At 47.4% G+C, this 22,585-nt stretch overlaps 1 protein-coding gene across 1 annotated transcript in view; it reads right to left on the reverse strand.

Annotated features, from left to right (window-relative positions):
* LPP (LIM domain containing preferred translocation partner in lipoma) overlaps positions 1-20,368 on the reverse strand; it is a 449,897-nt gene extending 429,529 nt beyond the window's left edge. Inside the window, exon 1 of the mRNA XM_073359049.1 lies at positions 20,352-20,368. The gene's annotated coding sequence lies outside the window, so the exon portion shown is untranslated. The remainder of the gene's footprint in view (positions 1-20,351) is intronic.
* Between the last annotated feature and the right edge of the window lie 2,217 nt (positions 20,369-22,585).

Consider the following 22,585-nt stretch of genomic DNA (forward strand, 5'->3'; position numbering starts at 1 on the left):
CCCTCCTTCTGAAGTGTCTAACAGTGCCATCTATCATGTTGGGAATGGCGGGGGATTGCATTAAAAGGTATAGTTCGGGTTTAGCAGGAGGGACAGCACATGGGGCTTGACTCAGCCTTTGCCCCCATGGAGGGAAACATGTGTGCATAAAAATGTGCACAGGACAGTCATGGAGCTTCGGATCACAAAGGAAGCTGAAGCCAACTGCCTCTACCAGGGAAGAGCACAATCTGAGCAGTAATCCAGCACAGCCTCCCACCTGTTCACTCCTGTCTAACGCATCTCGACACTAAGCTGCAGCGGACATTTGTAGGTGGTTGCGTTCCCCCTTCCTCCCTGTCTGACACCTATTTGCTGAAATAAAACAAAAGGCCCAGGTCACTGCAATCACCCCTGCAGATCAAAATGGCCCTTGCAATGGAGAAAGCCAAACTTATGTAACAGCAGAAGCAGCGACGTACAAGAACGGAAAGAGATCATATTCCTAACCCCCTAACTCAGCACTTTTGCTGTGCATGGGCCATTGCCCAGTGCAAACAGTCACATTCCAGCCTGCCTCAATCAGCCAGGTGGTAAAGGGACACCTCCCAGATGACATATTGCTTTCCCGTATCAGTAAATGACTCTTCTCCAGGAGGTGACAGGTCTGAGGGGACAGGAAAACCACCCTCCTCTTTATGCATCAGCTACACACCAATGTGTCCCTAGCCTCTGTTTGTCAGAGGGTGGAGATGGATAGCAGGAGAGAGATCACTGATCATTACCTGTTAGGTTCACTCCCTCTGGGGCACCTGGCATTGGCCACTGTCAATAGACAGAATACTGGGCTGGACTGACCTTTGGTCTGACCAAGTCTGGCCATTCTTATGTTCATTGCCTATTCCACACAGAGGTGCCTGGTGCTCCAGACTTCCCAGCTGGTTCGGGGAGGGGTTTTCACTAAGGGATGAGCGAAGATTCAGAATGCATACTTCTGGGCATGTTTTGTGCAAGCAAATTATAGACCACCCTCTGGATCATGACCATTAATTTCTCTTGGCTTCCGAAAGTAATACCAGCAGTGAAGGAGGGGGTGTCTCTGCACCTCTCCCTTTTGAATCCTGCTCAGAGAGCTGATGAGAAGTATCCAGTGATTTAACTCCTCTCATTCTACCATGGAATGATGTAGGCACTTGCCACAAGTGTCCTTCATAAGGATGCACAAGCCTCATTGAGTCAGTTTCTAATTTGTGTTTTATCATAGGCACAGAGGTTCTTTGAACATCTCAGGTGCCCAGTGCAGAGTCCCTGACCTTGGTTCAACAGTCTTAGAGACCCAGCTCTGGCTTAATCTATTTTTAAGTGTTCTGAACGTCTCCTGTCCCTTGTGTTACCTGCTGCTGACTCTTCCCCCTACCTCTACGCTGGTGACATGCAAAAGAGTGGTTCCCATTTCTGACTGTGCCAATCTATAGGTCCTGTCACTGCAGTGTTGCTGTATATCCCCTAACCTCCACTGACCACTGTCAGCAAAAGAGTTTCAATATGAAATTCAATCAGTCAGAGGACTAACTATATTCAATGGAGTCCAATTCCATTAGATTTTTCCTGTGCTGTTTCATATACCCAGATCATTTTCAGTTAGATATCTTTGTACTGACCTGGAGAGTATGATTCCTAGACTGTAGATACAAAGGGAACTTAAATTTAACTCCTCTCACGTCATGCTCAACTCCTATAGGCATCAAAGGGACACTTGCAAGCTTTCACAATGATGGGGATTCACCCCACACAGTACTAATATGAGATTCACAATGGCATTTAGCCATCCAGACAGGTTCTGCCAGTGTTGAGAGGGCAGTTTTGCAGTCTAACCTCTTCCTTACTGTAAGCACCATTGCACATAAACAAAAAAAACCCATATGTAGGCCACTGCAAGCAACCAAGAGAAGCACAGCTAGCTCTAAGTTTTTGGTTTTCACTAACGTATTTGATAATTTTTCAGCTGTAAGGGTTTTCATGGCCACTAACACTTCATGTTCTTCCAACTGATTGCCAGACTGAATCCTTCAACTCTCCTGCACCCAACCGCTCAGCTGTGAAATAGTGAATACCCCATGTTGTCTTGATATGTAAGTGTCACTCACTTCTATTCCATGCCAAGGGAACCAAAACTTTCACTGGAAGGCAGGTCTCTTAATCACTCTTGCATCTCAGTTTCCAGATTCAAGCATGTGTCACATACATGTAACACTTCACTAACAGCTATCCTCGCCTACTCCTACTCTAGCATATTGTACGTGCCAACTGGCATTTAGCCACCAGTACTAGAGTAACCACTTTGTGAAACCAGATTTTTATTTTTGGAGTAGGGAACTGCAGAAAACTTGGGAGAGGGAGATCTCCCAATGACCCACCATTTGGTATGCTCCACCTAGAATGCTGACTCCACAGCCTGCCAGGCCTAGCATGCAACATCCTCCAAAACAGACATGCAACACATGGTGTCTCGGATGGTGACTGATTGCAGAGGTGGAGTCCGGGACAGAGGACAGAAGGGGGAAGGATCAGAGAAGGGAACATAGAACTCAGAGAGGAAAGGAAAGGAAAGAAAGGTGATCAATAGAACTGGGGAGGAGGACAAACACTTCACTTTACCATGAGTGGTTTAGCAACGCGCTTTGTCAATCTCACTCTAGAGGGCATCATACAGAGCCAAGTCCAAAGGACACAGACCAGGTACTGCACTAGAAAATGTTAGAGACAGCTGAGACCCAGGTTGCCATTAACAAATCAGCACTGGTCAAGAGTGGGCACTGAGTAATGTTTGAGATATTAGAGAGACAAGGTGAATGAGAGAACATCTTGTATTGCACCAACTTCTGCCAGAGACAAGCTTTCGAGCTTCACAGGGCTCTTCCTTAGGCCTATGAGATATCACAGCTCTCTCTTTTAGTGAGAGCAGGAGGGGTCTATGGGGAACTGTGGGGAACAGCCCGGGCTGTCTATATTTCATGTCAGTCATGTAAATGTAACACACCTACACACTGACCACAGCACCAACGTCTAATACAGCTCTTCCCCATAGCTCCACCCACCCCACCCCTGCACCCGCACACACTAACCTATTACCTGGCACTTATCAGTATTCATACTTTACAGAGGTCAAAAGACTTGTCATCAAGGAACAGCAAACAAGTGTGACCTGCTCAAACTCGACAAGGCAATCAATGTCTGCATTTCAGAGGAGAGCCTTCATGGAAATTTGCCGATGCCTGTTTAGTTTTCTAAAGCTCTCAACTAAGACAAAGCTCTGATACTTGATAAAAACCATCCTGTTAGGAGACTGGATGACTTAGGGGATCAGGGATAAGATAAGGAGCTTTTTGGTTCAAAATCCACTCCAGGCTCTTTGATTTTGAGTCGACTGAAACAAAAATCTCAGTGTACAATAAAAGCACTGTTACCCAAACCTTTAGGCACATAAAAGCAAGTGCATGCACCTATTCAACAGGTACCACTGTGATGGGCACATTACAAATGGAGGCAAACAGAGAGCGGGTAATGAAGACCTTTCCATCATATCACCAGGCACTGGGTATGTGAATCAAGGGTAATACATATCTGAAACCAACTGCTGACAGAACCAAACCCTCGGAATCCCAGCTGCTGTAATCAAAGTCCATCATTAATTAGAGAGTAAAGGTAGTTTGGAAATAATTTTTTTTTTTATTGACTACAAATATTGACAATTTTTTTCCCCCACTTTGTTGAAATTTTCAGATTGTGGCCAAAAACCTTGTCTGTTCATAAAATTTTCAGTGAAGCGGGACCTTTTTTTCCAAAAGTGTTTGTTTTGTCAAAAAATAGCCATTTTCCACTGAAAAACTTGGATGGAAAATGTTCAGCTAGTACTATTAGCGAGGGCTATTTATGCTAATCTCAAAAAACACGACCCCCGTGGGGACCAACACCCTCCTAGCACTTCAGATAGAACTGGAAATGGGCCAATTTCTCAGATACAACTTTTAACATTAATTAGCATGGCCAACAAGGCCTTTTATGGGAAGGAATCAGAGGAAAACTGCGGAGGTAGAAATGTAGGAGTTTGGCACTTGATTGGTAGCTAGTGCCATTTTCTTTCATTCACTCGAGGATAATTATTTTGGCTATGGCCACCTATGATTTTGTCCTCTAATTAGCAGGTAAAGCAAGTCAACATTTACTTATTATCAAGGACCTACTACAGGTTGTGTTTCTGCAGCCAAGGCAAACAAATCTGTACCTGTCCTTCACACTAAGAATAGCTTCCCATCGTCAAGCACAGTTGCCAGGGAAATGAATGGCTTCTAATGCAAGCTTCTCAGTCAAATTAAACGAGTGCAGACTAAAAGCAACAGAGGCAGACGGCGACAGAAAGCATGCGGTGAATAAGATGCACACGCTGTGCACACGTGGAGAAATTACACCATGTTAGTGTGCCAGGCTGGGACTCGGGAGACCTGGGACCAATCCTCAGCTCCGCCCGACTTCTTGTGCGACCTTGGCCAAATCACAGTTTCTCTCTCCCTCTGTTCCCCAACTTCCCCCTGCACTGTACAATGGGCGAAGGAACAGCTCTACCCTACGTCCCACAGGTGTGGTGGGGATAAATACATTAAAGACCATCAGGCTCTCAAACTCAGTAGGTATGGGGGGGCTACATAAGCACCATAAGATAGCCAGACCCCTCTCAACCTTCAGAATGGCTGGTTATTTGACTTTCCACTGAAAATATGCTGTTACAGTGGGGTCACTAACTCGCTCCTGTTTTAACGCAGCCTAAATCAGACCAGACTTGAACCCAGGAAGGACTCCTGGGCTTTATTCCTGATCCTGCAACTGACACACTGTGCAACCCTGGGCAAGTCACTTAATCTTTTTGTGCTCAGTTCATCCAGCTGTAAAATAGGGATACCAGGGATTACCAGCTACCGCAGAAGGGTGCTGCAAGACTTATCTATCGAGCTCCAAAGGTGTGCTTGGTGCTTTATGGAGATAAAACAGACAAGATCTCTGCCACTAGGAGCTTGCAACCTAATTGAATGGATGCATCAGAAAAGCACCTTGGGATCCTTTTTGATGATTCATATTGAATTGAAATGGATATGGATCTAAGTAAAGACTTAGCAAAGTATTTGATGTTTTAGAAATCCAGACCCAACCTACTTCCAACACCCCCTCCACGCAGCAGAGTCATAATTATAACTCTCTCTGAGCAACAGGACAGAAATAAAGACTGAGTAAACTGAGGCTAGCAGAGACAGGTAAGCACCTCTGCTCTATTCGAGAAATAAAACTGAATGACTAAAGCAGCTGGATGGTCCTTCAAAGACTTAATGAAACAGCTCCAGGTACAGCAGCAGCTTCTACAGTTATCCTGCACAGGATGTCTTTGGTGGCATCAAATCTCCATATTTAACCATCTAGATTCCTTTCTCCCACTGCGGGTGGCTGAAGTTTACCAAGAGTAATGGGCTTAAATTGCAGCAAGGGCAGTTTAGGTTGGACATTAGGAAAAACTTCCTGTCAGGGTGATTAAGCACTGGAATAAATTGCCTAGGGAGGTTGTGGAATCTCCATCATTGGAGATTTTTAAGAGCAGGTTAGACAAACACCTGTCAGGGATGGTCTAGATAATACTTAGTCCTGCCGTGAGGCAGGGGACTGGACTAGACGACCTCTCGAGGTCCCTTCCAGTCCTATGATTATGCCCTTTTAAGAGGAATAGGACAGGGATAGGAGGCAGTGGTGATGTGCTTTGGTTATGCTTTCTGTCTAAAAGCTATTTGATTTTTTTTTCCCCTAAAATTTTCAAGAAAACAGAGGAAAAAGTTAGCATGATCTTCTGGGAAAATGTTTTCCATTTTTCAACCAGCTCTGTCTCTAACCTTAGATTGTATACTCCAGAGGGCAAGGACTTTGGGCCAATAGGTGTGAGATCAGAAATCAGGCCCTCTGTAATGCTATAGTAGCCCATAAGAGACCATGTTGACACCTAGTGTCCTATAAATACAGGAATAAAAGAAAAACCAGCTTCGAACACCTGTGTCTGCTGCATATTTTGATGCTGATTACTTTGCCATTTGGTTTCCCATAGGTTTTTTATGAAGATGAAGCAAAAAAACAACCCACCCCAAGAACCAATATAATTCATGTTTGTTTCCTTTTTTGTTGTTGCATTTGTTAACTCAAAGCAGGATTGGAAGGGGAAATACGTGGAGTCCTGGGGTAGCTGGAACTCTTCAGCCACGAGTTTTCTATCAAATGGTAGTATTTTTTAATCTCTCTCTCTCTCTCTCTCTCTCTCTCTCTCTCTATATATATATATAGCACTTTTCATCTCAAAGATCTCAAGACACATTGCTTTATACAAGGACTGGCCTACAAATCAATATGCTCCAGGACACGTGGCGTTACACAGGTCAGACTAGATGATCTAATGGTCCCTTCTGGCCTTCAATTCTATGCATCTATGAAACAAACCCTAAAAACTTCTCCAGTGGCTTCCTGCTGCTGCATTGGCGTACCTCCCCGAGGTTCACAGCTCTCATTCTCCCATGCAACACATTACCGTATCATATTTATGCCATGCAATCTGCTAAGGAACATAAATGCTTCACAAGATGACATCCCTACACACAGACGCTGCTAAAGCCTTGAGCAGAGGGGAGGTCTGGAGAGGCATATGTCTGTTTCCATAGACTGAAAATCATCCACTGGTTGGGCAACATTTCTGATTCTCTCATGCTGAGGAACGCAGGGTTCCTTGCCCACTCTGTACTCTAGGGTACAGATATGGGGACCCGCATGAAAGACCCCCTAAGCTTATTCTTACCAGCTTAGGTTAAAAACTTCCCCAAGGTACAAACTTTGCCTTGTCCTTGAACAGTATGCTGCCACCACCAAGCGTTTTAAACAAAGAACAGGGAAAGAGACCACCTGGAGTCGTCTTCCCCTGCAAAAAATATCCCCCCAAGGCCTACACACCCCCTGTCCTGGGGATGCTTAAGAATAATATCCTAACCAACTGGTTACAAAATCATCAAAGACCCAAATCCCTAGATCTTGGAACAATGGAAAAATCAGTCAGGTTCTCAAAAGAAGGATTTTATTAAAAAAAGAAAGGTAAAAATCATCTCTGTAAAATCAGGATGGAAAATACTTTACAGGGTATTCAGATTCAAAACACAGAGGATCCCCCTCTGGGGATTGGTCCAGCCAGGTTAGCTGAGCTTCTTAACCCTTTACAGGTAACAGGATGTTGCCTCTGGCCAGGAGGGATCTTTTAGCATTGTATACAGAAAGGGGGTTACCCTTCCCTTTATATTTATGACAACATCTGAACAGGCCTTCCATCCCGAGAGCTTTGCATTTGTTCTGTTGTTAACTGAAGGCCACACTCAAGGTATTTTCCCTACCTTCCGAAGGGCTTTTTCTCTTCTACTAATTGTTGTTTCTATTATGCCTGAAACATTAATCTATTTATTTAGCAGTAGGATTGTTTTCAGTATGTGTCGATACTTATTTATTATTGGAGGCCCACCAGAGCACTTGTTTCAAAGGAAGACAACAGGACTTCCCAATGGGTTTTGTGTTAATCTCTCTATCATCACCACATTTGCCTATCCCTCCTTCCCCACCTCTTGGAATAATGGAGGAATTAAGGTCCTAGTTCAACAAAGCACTTACGCACATGCTCACCTTTAAGCACAGGAGTAGCCTCACTAACTTTAGCTGGACTACTCACAGGGCTGAATTTAGGGTTTGCCGCATGGTGGGTCCATCCCCCTCCTCCCAGTCCCGTATCCTGCCTCCAGACGTGGACAAGACCTGATGCTTCTAAGCAGTGGTTTCTCAACTGTGCTCTGTGGACTGCCGGTGAGCTGAGTAGCCACTCACTGGAATGAAACCTCACTGAGAAAGCTGCAGCGTGGGGTCACAGGCCAGACTGCTCTCTCTTGCAAAGCCACCTGCATATTGGAGAACCGTTGGCTCAGAGGAAGCCAAAACTACTCTGGCAATTGGTGCAGGGCCGTGCATGGGAAAACAGCGTGTGGGGAGTGAGGAATTACACCAGCTGATGAACTGGGAGAGTCTCCACCATCCTTCCCCTAGTTCTTGAAATTTTTCATCATATGTAAATACCGCCCAGACCCCTAACCGGCTTTGCTGCTCACCTCCCGACCTTCATAATCCCAGTTAAGGTGCAGCTGCTATAATAATAGAGGGAAACTCACTCACAGGATTATTCTGATTATTTAGTCTGCTGCAGTTTCCAGAGGCCCCCAATTAGAGATCAGGGCTCTCGCAATGCTGTATGCACACGTAAAGCAACAACTGTTCCTGCCCCAGGCTGTTCACAGCTGAGGATTAGGACAAAGCAGATAAACCGACAAACACGTGAGGCAAGATGAGGAGATGAACAGTAAAGACACGTACAAAACAAGTGTTCATTGCAGTCACAGCTTGCCTCTCATTTTGCTCAACAACGTGCAACTGACGTAACAACAGTCTTGCTCTTCTCCCCACCGTGGCCTGTTGGGATTTTCAAAGAAACCTAAGGACCTTAAAATCCCAAATCCCATCAGATTTCAATGAGAGCTCAGTCCCTAAACCCCTTCAGGTCCTTTAAAAAGCCAAGCCTGTGGCTGTGATGCATCAAGATGCCACTGGAACATGTAGAGGCCAAGTGATACAGGTCAGTCATGCACCATGCTAAAGAGTTTATAAAATTCTCACCCCAGACCTGGTGAGAGAAATCAATTTACAGACCTGATTGCTGACTCCCGCACCAACACATCTTGTTTATAGGATCAACTCATTCCAACAACATCCCAAAGACACATTTCACTGCTAAAGTGAAGTGATGGCTGTCAGGTAGCCATCTGAAGTCTCGACAGGGGCAGATACGGTATATTGAACATTTCCCCAGAGACATCAATTACCCACCAGAGGTAGATACAAAAAACCAAGTATTTACCTAGCACATGGTTTCTCAGAGAACATTCAGGATTTAATGTCTTGTGCCTGCTTATCTCAGGCCAAGTGATGTTACTCTGGAACTTGAAACTGAGCAGTATACGTCTCCTAGGGACCGCTGGGTATCATATTGTAGACAGGGCACGTAGCACCACCTGTTATTCTGTTGGCTAACACTTCCCATTTATCAGACCTATATTCAGTTGCTCGTAACTTTGCCAGACTGTAACCCTTGGGGCTGAAATTTTCCATGCTGGGTATTTGCCTCGGGCTGAATTATTATTATGATTGATTTTTTTTTTTTTGAAAATTTCAGACACAATGGTTTAGCCATTTCAAAGATGGCAGCTAGGAAAAAATACATTGTTTTGCCCATGTTAAAAATTGCAGGCAGCCTTTTCTTTGAGAAGCTCTAGTTCCTTTTGAGCAAGAACTTGAAAATCAGCTGGGGGGGGGGTGTCCCCATAAAAATCTGCCCAACTTTGGCCAAGATATAAGACTTTAGAGAGAAAAAAATCACAGTTCGCACATACTCGGTAAAGACTGCTAAGACTTTAAATTCCCCAAAGAGTCCATCTACATTGGCCCGGCTGGGCAAAGAGTATGGGACAAAGGGATGGAAGGGAGGGAGAGGCCGACTCTGTCTGGATGAGAAGCTCAGGGATGGAGATTGGGACAGAAATGTGAGCTGGAGAGGGGTAACTGGAGACCAGCCTGGAAGAAAGAGAGCTCAGATGAGTAGCTGGGAAGGAAGAAATTGAGACTAAGAGTGAGGGGAATTGGGATGGGATGGTAAGTCTGGAAGAAAGAGCGTAGGCAGGAAAGAGTGAGACGAGAAGCCAGAGGACTGGAGACCAGGCCTGGCTAGGTGAGGAGAATGGGATTGGGGACAAGCAGGCAGGGATGGGAAAGAGACAGGACTTGGAGAAGGTCAGGTCAGAGGGGAGAGGCAGAATGAATCACCCTTAAGAGCATGGAGTCCGGGGGGGGGGGGAGTGGGGGAGAGATTGCCAAAAGAGAGGATGGTCTCATAACTAGGAACTCAACTGCCTTAATCAAGCTGCTTAAACTAAGCTTTTTGCAGGTGGTCACTAACTCGGTGTCCCTCACTTTCTTTGTGTTTTACTTGAGACCGGGAGGGACTTGCAGAGATGGTGAGCACCCACAGTGAGCTTTGAGCACAGAGCGCTCTCTGAGGCAAAACATTCTGAAAAATCAGGTCCTAAGACTCTAAAATTGGACACCCTAAAGTAGTGGATACTTTTGACCTTCATCTCTTTCTCTCGGTTTCTGATGTGTAAAATGCGGAGAGCACCACCCCCTCATTTCACAAGGGTTTTGTGAAAAATAAACCCATTAACAGTTGTGAAGCAGTCACACAATAGCAATGAACATGACAGAAAAGCACGAGGAAATTAATAATTCTGTTTTCACAGCAAGGTTTGAACAGTGTACAGTAAATAAGGCCTTGGACCACACACTGAACAATGAGTAGAAAACTAAAACATTGAATAACTGCTCATTAAGTGAATACTGCCCATTCAGCACACTGTGGAAAAAAAACAGTATGGGCTCATCTAATTAAATACCATATCATAATGCATACGCACTATGGGGCCAGAATTAAGGTTGTATGCGCAACCTTAATTCTGGCATTTATTAACTTTTGAGTGCTTGACTTTGCAGCCATAATAATGTTGTTTACCTCATAATAATGTTGTGTGTGTGTGATTAGCTAGAGTGCTTATGTTACCACCATCCTGCCACACAGCCAATCACCACATACATTTCTCCTGAGTAGTGCAGATTATGTCTATCTGTAACCCAAGCACAGACTCTCCTTCACCGCAATGCAACGCACCACAGATAACCTCTGCTCTCCACGAAACCGACTGGAGTGTCGAGTTCCCCAGTCTAACTACATGACTGGTTCCTAAGACTCTTAGCCAGGTCTGATTTTCAGCCAGCCATTCTCCTCACTACATTAACTCATCCCCTCATAACATACGTCGTCCTCTTCAACTCAAAATAACTCCAGCTCAGCATGGTAACTCCAAAGAGAAGTGGTGACGGCCCTAAGCAATTTCCCCCCTCCCCTCTTCTACCCCAACGTATACCACTCCCTCTCAACCATGTCTATGGCAGCTACCATAGCCAGGGGCACCTTAGAAACACCTCTGAAAGATGCTGACACAGTCATTTTCTGTAAGTGAAGGGATTACCATCGGATAGCTGGCTGATCACCATCATCAAATAAAACAGTGAGCGTACAGCTGAAATCCCACAGAGCAGGAACCCACATCAATATAATCACCACCATATTAGGAGCTAATTGGCCCCACTCAATAGTTCTGTCAGCAGATGTGTGTCCATGACTGAAGGGCCATGGAAGCTGAATTATTCTTTCACTCTCAAGAGACGGTGTCTGCTAGGCCAGAGTGAAAGTCCATCAGCAAGAGAGCAGGGCAGAAACTTGCATTGTTGTGGTCCATGCGGCACCTTATAAAGTGTACTGCATGCAAAATAAAATGTCATGCACTTATAAGCATCAGATAATAAATACTACCCCCGGTGCGGGTAAAGAAAGGTATTGAGCAACAATAAGATGAAATCTGACAGCAAAGTTTTGGATCTGTTTTTCAGCTGAAAACTTTTCTAGTGTTGACAAAAAAATTTACATTTCCCCACTGAAAGATGCTTTCCTTTGTAAATTTCCACTTAATTAAAAACTTGATTTTCATTTTCGACCAGCCTTAGTACTGGGGTATTTTTCAGCCTATCCTAAGTATTAACAAGATACTGAGAAATCCCATGGTAAAATCACAATCCATGATGAGCGCCGCTCCCTTTTTCTCCTAGGAGTGATTGCTGTATTCTGACATTTCTAGCTGCCTCCTAACTGTGCAGTTCATGCCAACACCGTTTCACTCTATGCCCACATCCTTTAATAAAGTCTTCCCCTGGATATATAAGAGCACTCCCAACATTTCTCCCTTTGCCCATGAACTGGGCAAACCAAACCGTACTGTGAGCCATCGAACCCATGAAAAAGGGAGCACCTTTCCAATTCCTCAGCCACACCCTTTGTGATCACTCAGGGAACAGCAACGGACTTCAAATGTCTCCCGCATCCCCCATTCTGTCCTCACCTGGAAAACCAGTTGCTGCAGCAAGCAGAGGGGAGGTAGGAGATAATTCCATTGCTGGGAAACAAATTGGGGGCTTAGAAACTGATGGGGATAAACAAGATCTGACTGTATATGATTTAGAGCTAACAATGTAGTTTACCGAATGTTAATTGAATACACAGTGGCTGTTAGCGACTGTGGGGATCAACTTAATTTTAAATTAAATAAGCAATAAATGCTTAACTGAACTTCTATTAAATTTCACCCAGTATGAGAAGTATGTGGGGCTTTTAATTGACATTAAACAAGATAGTTACATTGAGTCAGTTGATATTTTATTACCTGGAGATAAATGGCCTTATTAAATCTAAGCTATTTCCATTCGAGGTGGAATCACACATGGCTCCGCTAATGTTTGTCTGGCTCAAAGGCAGCGCGCTAAGCAGATTTACTTGGGTGGGGAGGGTGAAAACAGTGGACAATACTGGATTGATAGCCCCACCTGGAGACGGAAAGCCATTCATTCACAGAACAGGTACTATCCATTTATCTAGGGAGTTCTATGGCCCCCACATTGCTGTGGTCTCTGAACGCCGCACAATCATGAATGGATTTTATCCTTAACACTGCTGAGAGGTAGGGAAGAATTACTCCCATTTTACAAATGGGAAACTGAGGCACATGGAAGATTAAGTGATTTGCCCAAGGCCTGTGATACACAGGAGGTCAGACTAGAAGATCTGGTGGTCCCGTTTGGCCATGAACTCTGACACACAGGGAGTCCGGAGCCAGGCCAGGTACTGAACCTACATCTCGCATGCAGCCAAGTGCCTCTTCCAGTTCTCACTGACAACTTCCCTAATTCCATCTCCACTTCTTCTCTAGCAGTGTCTTCCCCACTCTTCCACCTCTCCTCCTAAAGCCTACTAGGATTGGAAACAAAAGGGCCAATAAGGATGGGGGACATACCTATCCTGAGACCTCATTTCCCATGTGCCCCCTGAACCCAAGGAAATACTAATGGCTTGTGGCTACCATTGATCTAGGCTATTGTCAAAGCCCTGACATAGCGGTAGAAGGCCTTCCACTTCCTATAACTGTCTGCTTATTCCAAACACCTAGACACTAACATATGTAAACAGTCTTCAGCTATGTTAAGGGCTGTTATAAAGTGTACAGCAATCGATTGTTCTTCTCCTGCCTCCAGTGGACACAGAGAAGTAATGGGATTAATCTGCAGCAAGGGAGATTTAGATTAGTTATTAGGAAAAACTTTTTAATTCTCAAGGTAGTTAAGCTCTGGAACAGGCAAGAACAGGACAAACACCTGTCAGGGATGGTCTAGGGTTTCTTGGTCCTGCTCAGCGCAGGGGGCTGAATTTGATGACTTCTCTTCCCTTCCAGCCCTATATTTCGTGAATCGATGATTCAGAGACTAACACCACTGACCTTTTTGAAAATGACATGAATCTGAATTCTGACATGAATCTGAATTGCACCCAGATGCAATTTCATAAGTAAGCAGTATAAATTTTAATGTTTTCTACCAAGTTTTATGTACAAAATCAAGCGAGAGGTGGATACATCTTCCTGGTCTATGGAGACAAGTTTAGGAAGAAACCACATTTTCTATGTAAGGCATCTCTACGTCTACAACGTCTTGCTCTCGTTCTTTCAACGAGTGTGTGATGTTGCCCTCTAGTGGCTAACTCACAGAGAAGATAAAGAACATGGTACTATGGCTAGTTTAGGAAACGCATATTAGCTCAAGTGGCAGGATCATGCATTTTAGGAACAACCAGCTTCTGGTCCTGGCTCCCAAGCTGTGGTGAATCACTTACACGGTAACTGCATCTGTTTGTATGAGCAGACGGATACAGCCTGCCCAAGACACCGCATGCAAAACAGAATCAAACAGCACAATGTAAACTAATTAAACCAATAGGACTGGCTACAGGAATCGGTCATAAAAACTGGGCCAACAATAACCATTTTAAAGATACTACGAAGGGAAAAAAACAGACATTTTTTTAAATGGAGAGAAAGCGATTAGCATCCATTGGCAAATTCCATGCCCTGTGCGCCATCCACAGCCAACAGCCAACCTGCACACCAGCCTGTGACAACTGATGGGTGCCACCACACCCCCAATGAGAAATCACAATTTTAAATGGTTCCTTCTGGCCTGAAGAGCTATGAACCTATGGGGGAAAATGGCCTGACTGGAGTCAGTGATACTCAGCAGTCAGTATCTTTTCTAAGAAAAGGTTATCAGCAGCTCACAACTCCTCTGATGTTTGTTTTCCTTCCTGAGCATATTGCAAGGCTTTGGGAGCATTTATGAGTGACTCATGCATATGACAGAGTCAGCCTCAGATCCCAACAACAGATACTGACACCTTTCTTTTTCTTTCTTTCTTTTTTTTTTTTTTTTTTTTTTTTTTACTTAAAATAATGACTTTCACACCAGCTCTTGCATTGGCTCTGAACGTGACCAAAACTAACTCTCCTTGGGATTAAGGCAGAATCTTAGCTTGAGTGTCTTTGCCATTAATCCTAATCACTGTGATTAGGTGCGGGAGATGTTTTTTTCATATCTGGATTAGCAGCATTACCACCCTCGCTATATTCCTGTGCCCAGAAGCACAGGGAGCAGAAACTGCTAAGCATTATACTGACCTAACCCAATTTCTTAGGCGAGCACAAACTGCCGAAAGCTTTGAGATTTCATGGGGTTTTTTTGGTCTGTGCTTTTTTTATTTGATTTGTTATTTTCTTTTCTCTGTGTTTCTTTCTCACAAAACTAAAAAAAAAAAAAACCTGTCAGAATTCACTAACATTCCCTTTTGCAAGTTCCAGTCGGCGTGCAGCTCCCTTAGCATGAAAGCAACTGCCATGTTTCCTTTCCAATCCCTGGTCCAGGACCAGTGCTTAGAAGGGCTCTTGGAGTATTTGTACTCTCCATCAGAGTCCAAGAAAGTGACGGGATACTGGACCTTAAACGCATGGATGAATCCAAAGGAAGTAAATATTTCACTATTGTCACTGTGTTACTATGTTCTTATGCTAAAAGCTCTTAAGGTAGCCATACAAAATTTATTTGAGCCTGCCTTGCCCAGTGAAGCTTAATATGGGCACAGGACTGGCACACCATTTCAGACATCACAGCAGTTGGTACACTCTAAAGTGACTCTAAAGGCCAAATGACGTTGAGAAATATAATGAGACTAATATGGAAGTTAAATGCTTTCATAGGGGAATAGAGGAATTGCCAAGCTGTACCAGACCCATGCTCTTCCTAATCTAGTATTTGTCTCCAACACTGGCCAGCACCAGATGCCACAAAGAATACTGCAAGAACCCTCCCGATCTCTAAAAGTTAGAGATCAGTTTAAATCAGTGCTTCTCACACTTTTGTACTGGTGACCCCTTTCACACACCAAGCCGCTAAGTGCAATCCCCCTTATACATAAAAAAACCCTTTTTTTACATTTAACATTATTATAAATGAGGAAGGTGAAGAACAGTTTGGGGGTGGAGACTGACAGCTCGCGACCCGCCCCCCATGTAATAACCTCATGATCCCCTCAGGGGTCACAATCCCCAGTTTGAGAACCCCTGGTTTAAACCATGAAGCATAAGGTTTAATTGCTAGTAAACTCTTATAATGTTGGATATTCTTGTTAGCCATATAAATGTCTGACCCCTTTCTGAATGTTTCCAAATTCTTGGCCTCATCATCATCTTGTGGCAATGAGTTCCAGAGTCTAATTACAAACTGTATGAAAAGTATTTCCTTTTATCTATTTTAAATTAGCTGCCTTTCAATTTCCCCTTGTTCTTCTGTTGAGACATGGAGAACAGTCACACCCAATGCCTCCATTCTCCAGACCATTCATTATTTATATACTTTTATCCCGTCCCTTATTTGGGGTTGTTTACTTTAGAAAGGAGACAGTCTCTTTTAATCTCTCTTCATATGAGTTTTTCCAGGCTCCTAATTATTTTAGTTATTCTTCTCTGAACCTTTAATTTCTACACTATGCTTCACTAGGCTATTGCAGGGCCTTCTGATGGAGAAATGGGAACTGCTTAGATCAACAGCATTGTAGGACTTGCAGCAGGAATCACACATAATCAGACAGGTTTCAGAGTAACAGCCGTGTTAGTCTGTATTCGCAAAAAGAAAAGGAGTACTTGTGGCACCTTAGAGAATAAATTGGTTAGTCTCTAAAATGCCACAAGTACTCGTTTTCTTTTTACATAATCAGACAAAAGGAACTTGCCTAAAGTTTGTGCACAAGCCACGAGATTTGACCTATGAACATGAAAGAATGATTTTAATAAACAAGGTGACACCTATGCTTGGAAATCAAATGATGGGGCACCCGATACCTGAATAGTATCGTAAGTTATAATTAATAATAAATAAACCCTGATGACCACTTTATTTGTTGAAGTTCTTCAATTCTGATGGGATTTTAGCAGTCAGTATTTCACATGCTGCGAGAGGCAGAGATAAAGGCCATTAATCTTCAGTCTTTATTCATGTTGTGTAGTACTTACTCACTTGCATATCCTTAGACAGAACTTTTTACAGGATAAATACTGCGCAAAATAAGGGATTCAGAATTGGGCCAGAATTTATACTACTTGAAGACTTGAATTTCAAGCTTTCATAAGTTATACAGCAGAGAGTCCTAACTACCGAAGTTCAAGACAACAGCCAATTAAATATCATACTCAAAGTGGGGCCAAAGAGAGACCCAAAGCTATTCAGAGAATGATGCAATTTGCAGACGTCATCTGCCTTGCAATCTGCCACAAACAGGCAAATGGTCATATCATCACTTGGGAAACTGGCCTTTCCAGACTTAGCCAGGATTTGAGAGGGGTTTCAGAACTGAAAATTGCCACTGCAAGTTGTAGACAGAACAGCAATATAGTTGTAAGCCTTGGAAATGTCGTGGCTAGAGGAAGGTACTGGAGAGACAGATCTGAAGGCAAATCTTTGCAGCACAAGCTTCCCCTGCCAGTGCTCTTCAACCACATTTTGAAGCGAAAATTTCTCTGGGCAAGAGAATTCAAGTCTCCATTGCCAGTTCATTCCTAGGTGTTTCGGCCAAGACAGCTAATGAGGGTGCTAGCCAATGCCAATCATAATAGACAGTTCACACTTCCACGATGAAAGACTCGAATATTCAGTGACAGGGAGAAATCTGGAAAGCGATAATGCTGATGGAGACAGGAGTGACAGTAGACAGGAATGTACGTAGGAGTTTGCATGTGACTGGCCCATTGCAGTTTGGGGTGTATACACAGCAGCATCAGTGAGATACAGTCCCTCTATATACAGCTCTTGAACACTATGTTCAATTCTGAGCAACATGTGACTGAAAGACATTGACAAACAGAATGGAGCTCAGACAAAAGCAACCAAGAGGATGAAGGGGCCGGTGGGTATGGGACTGATTCACAAGGAGCTAAATGGGGCACGTTGCTGAGCTAATAGACAACTGAAGTGGCAGAGATATGAGAACAGTCTACAAATAGCAGAAGGAAGTTAATGTCTAGGGGTCTGTCTACCCTGGGAATTTTCAGTACTTTTCCCACGGGTGCACTGGGAACATAGGAACTGCCAGACTGGATCAGACCAGTGGTCCACCTAATCTGGTAACCGGTCACCAACAGCAGCCAGTACCAGCTGATTTAGAGAAAGGCACAAGAAACCTTGCAGAAAACAACTCAGAGCTGTTTATTTCTAACTCCCAATAGTTAGACATCGGCTTAACCCCCAGATGACAGGACGGAAGGGAGCACTAGAAAGAACAGGCAGCAGGAATTTCTACAACACTGATGTGAGCAGTTAGATGACACAATGGTAAGAACTAATGCTCTGTCTATGCTAGAACTCCCATCAATGGTGCTGCACCTGTGCTAGCCAGCAGCGAGTAAAGGGTGAACTGTAGATAACAGCAATGGAGAGGAATAGAGAGGGCAATACAACAGAACTGAGAGGGTGAAACCAAAAGGGGAAAACCAGGATGACAACCAGAGAAAACGTCCTGATAATAAGGCCTCACTGTGCTGTGAAATAATCACAGAAACATAGGGGGAGGGACACCAAGAGGTCATCTGCTTCATCCCCACTCCTGGTGCTGAGGCAAAATTAAATATACCTACCCCGACAGGTGTTTGTCTAACCTGTTCTTAAAACCTTCCAGTGACAAGGATTCCACCACCTCCTAGGTAATTACTCAAGGGAAGCCCCGTTGTCTGGGCTATTTAGCACAGTCTGGGCCAACCATGAAACACGGGAACAATCCTGTCCTGGCAATGAAATGGACTGAAAAACCCAATAAGTCTTTTCAAGCTCTAAGTCACACGATCTGATGTGGACAAACTCTCACGACAGAATGGGCTGAGCCCACCACCTCATTTCACACAGGCCAGAGAATGGCTCTTAGTTACTATCAACTTGGGACAAAGCTGAACCAGCAACACACAGGTGAACTATTCTGAGAGTCCCATGTCCACACCCCACTCTCCTCCCTCCATGATCCTAAATCTAGGCATTTATACAGCATCCCTCTCCATGATATCTGAGTACCCAGCAACACAGTGACACCCTAGATTCCAGTCTCACCGTATCCTTTTTTGCAAAATGATTTTTTCCACAGATTTTACCCTAAAAGTTACTCCCACATGGCAAGCACCCAGCCTCTGTAGGTCACATACCTGTGAGCCCTACAAGTGCAGAAATCCCATCAAAATCAATAGCACTTCTTTGAACTGAAGTCTTACGGGAGTGAGACTTTCCACTGTACATACAGGGGGGTCAGTTGCACAGTCCAGGGTGGAACAAAGCATTCCGACTTTGTAGCCAGACTAGCACCCTTAAGCAAAGGCGGCACGCCTTACAAAAGTAAGATATCAAAAGCCAGCTCATCCTAGAGGTGGGTGAAAGGTAAGTGAGCAAAATCCAGCCTACTGGGGAGTGGAAATAAAAAGAATAATCTAGCACTTTGTTTAGTCAAACTGAGTATGGCCAATTTATTTCATGGTATAATGCAGAAGCCAGAGCAATTACTGAATTAGTTTTCCCTATCAACACCTCCCACTCACAAACAAAGCCCCAGGGGGTGCCGAGATTTCTCCTGAACAATAATGAGAATGAAATCTGTCAATCTGATTGAAAATAAACTGGGTGACAGTAATCGTGTGGGAAATTTCTGCTGTGCTTAGCGGCCTGGGAAGGGCCTACCCAACCTTGCATGGAAAAGTGTGCCAGAGCCTAACACACCTGTGATTATTTCCATAATGATTGGGGTCCCATTCTACAAGGCACCATACCAATCCTTGCCCTAAAGAATTTACTGTCCCACAATTCAGGAGCAGGACAGAGGAGGCCCGGGGAAGCGATATTTAATAGAAAGAGATAGCAGGACAACTCCCTGGACCCAAAGCCATCAGTGTCTCAGCGCATTCCTGTCCCATCAGCTGTGTGGCCCACCCTGTGTGGTGAAAGCCTCTTGCCTCCAGAGCGCAGGATGCCGCACCTAAGGGCCCACTGGCGTCCTGCAGAGACCCTAGTGGAGTACGGCACACCCAGCTAGAAACCAGAGATCACAGGGAGCTGCTCTGGGGCTCTAGCCCCCAACTAGGGGGTCAGTTGCCCTCCTCCCTGGGCAAAGACGGGGCAGGGCGGGGGGCAGCATCCATCCGCACCCCCTCGCACCTCCAGTCCCCCTGCCCCCGGGGCAGTTGCTTGCAGGGTGTCCTTAGGGCCAGATCTGCCCGCCCCCCCCCGCCCCAAGGCAGCCCCTGGGAGGAAGGGGGGCGGGGGCCGTGTCCCCAGGAATGTCCCAGGAGGCTCCCAAACAGCAGGAGGGGCTCGGACCCCCAAGTGCGGGGGAAGTTTACTGCGGTGCCCCCGTCCCCAATTCGCCCCCTTCCCACGCCCAGCCTGAGACCAGCCCCCCCCCCGCAAAAAAATCTGGTCCCTGCTTCTCCGCCCCCCGCCCCCGCCGGCGGCAGGCTGGAGATCCCCGCCGGGGCCTCTCCCGCCCCAGCAGCACCCGGCCCGGGCGAGGGAGGAGCCGCCGCCGCCGCCGCCCCCGGCCCCACGCAGCGCGCGCCGCCCCGCCGGGGGCTCCGGCCGCGGCACGGCGGGGGCGGGGGCGGGGGCGGGGGCGGGGGTTAAGTGACTCTCCGCAGCCCTACCTCGGGGGGAGGCGGCGGCGAGCGCGGCGGCGGCGGCGGCGGCAGCGGCGGGAGGGCGGAGGCGGAGGCGGCGGGGGGGCGGCGCCGGGGCTGCATCAGCGCCGAGTCCCCTCCCCGGCCCCGGCCGCCGCGGCTCCGGCACGGGCCTGGGGCTGCCCCCCGCTCCCGCTCCCTCCTGTCCCCTCCTGCCCCCAGCCCCCCTTCTCCAGCTCCCTCCTGCCCCCCAACCCCCCTTCTCCCCCAGCCCCCCTTCTCCAGCTCCCTCCTGCCCCCCCAACCCCCCTTCTCCCCCAGCCCCCCTTCTCCAGCTCCCTCCTGCCCCCCCAACCCCCCCTCTCCAGCTCCCTCCTGCCCCCCAACCCCCCTTCTCCCCCAGCCCCCCTTCTCCAGCTCCCTCCTGCCCCCCCAACCCCCCCCTCTCCAGCTCCCTCCTGCCCCCCAACCCCCCTTCTCCCCCCCGTGCCCCAACCCCCCCGCTCCCGCTCCCTCCTGTCCCCCCTCCCGCCCCCCTCCTGCCCCCAACCCCCCTTCTCCCCCCGCCCCCCTTCTCCCCCCGCGCCCCAACCCCCCCCTCCCCCCTTCTCCCCCCGCGCCCCAACCCCCCCCTCCCGCTCCCTCCTGCCCCCCAACCCCCCTTCTCCCCCAGCCCCCCTTCTCCAGCTCCCTCCTGCCCCCCCAACCCCCCCCTCTCCAGCTCCCTCCTGCCCCCCAACCCCCTTCTCCCCCCCCTCCTGCCCCCAACCCCCCCTCTCTCCCGCCCCCTCCTGCCCCCAACCCCCCTTCTCCCCCCCGCTGCCCCAACCCCCCCTCCTGCCCCCCAACCCCCCCGTGCCCCAACCCCCCCTCCCGCTCCCTCCTGCCCCCCCAAACTCCCTTCTCCCGCTCCCTTCTCCCCCCCAAACCCCCTTCTCCCACCCCCGTGCCCCAAACCCCCTTCTCCTGCTCCCTCCTGCCCCTAACCCCCTTTCTCCCCCCTCTCCAGCTCCCTCCTGTTCCCAAACTCCTTCTCCCACCCCGCGCCCCAAACCCCTTCTCCAGCTCCCTCCTCCTCCCACCCCCGCACCCCAGCTGCCCCTCCCAGCTCCCTCCCGCCCCATCTCCCCCTTCTCCAACTCCCTCCTGCCCCCCTAAACTCCCTTCTCCCACCCCCGCGCCCCGGCTCCCCCTTTCTCCAGCTCCCTCCTGCGCCCTATTCTCCCATGTCTCACTCTACCCTAACACCCGGACTGCCCATCCTCCCCCCTCCCCGGCAGACTCCCCATCCTGCCCCCTGTCCCTTCCCTACTGCCCCCCTCTGCCCATCCCCCCTTCTCCATCTCTCCCCGGCCGGCACATCCGCTCTAGTGCCCCTCCTGCCACCCCCCCACCCCAAACACACACAATGCTTCTGCCCCCCAGATTCTGGCTCTAGACACAAGCCGACTAAGCAACTGCTTAGGGCCCGGAGCAGCTCCAGGGGGCCCCCTGTTCTCTCACTATTATGTGTTGGGAGGCCAAAAATATTCCCAAGGGGCTAACACCGCCTCTAGTGGGCCCCCCCTTCTTACCCCTTGGTGCGCTCCCCTCCCCCATCTCTGCTCCTGCCCCTTCCCCCCTTCCATGCCCCCTATCGCCCCTGCACCTTCCCAACCCCCTTACCTTTCTCTCCTGGCCCCGGGCTGTAGGGGGGGAATCCGAGGGTCTGAAACCAAAGGGAAAGTCAAGGGAAGCCCCTAAAACAAAAAGTGAAACTTATGCCCAGCTCCGCAGGCGGGCTGGTGCCTCCCCCTCTGCCCCCGGGCTTTGCCCAGAGCGCTGCAGGCTGACGTCAAGGGCCCAAATTCCTGACTTTCCCTGAAGGCAGATTTGTCCATACGCGCTATCTCAGAGTCGACTGCAGCTGCACTGCCTGGGAGTGACAGACACACGGTGGGGGTGGGGGGTTGCAGTGCCCAAGGGGGCAGAGATAGAAAAGGGTGGTGTCCTGCACTGCAAGGGGTGTGTGTGGGGGGGGGAGAGAGAGAGAGGAGTGACAATGGGGGCGGGGGGTTACACTGCATCCCAGGGAATGGACTGGGAAGGCTGCTGAGATAGTATAGGAAGAGGTAGAGGGGCATTTTTAATATTATTTAAGATTTCCACTTTAGGGCCCGGTCTTGCAAACATTAAATGCATGTGTTTACATCTTTAGGCATGTAAGCAGGCCTGTGCTTAATCTTTGCAGGATTTGGGGCTGCAGTTTTTGCACATTCACC

This window comes from Lepidochelys kempii, chromosome 9 (assembly GCF_965140265.1).
Source record: "Lepidochelys kempii isolate rLepKem1 chromosome 9, rLepKem1.hap2, whole genome shotgun sequence".
Taxonomy (NCBI): Eukaryota; Metazoa; Chordata; order Testudines; family Cheloniidae; genus Lepidochelys; species Lepidochelys kempii.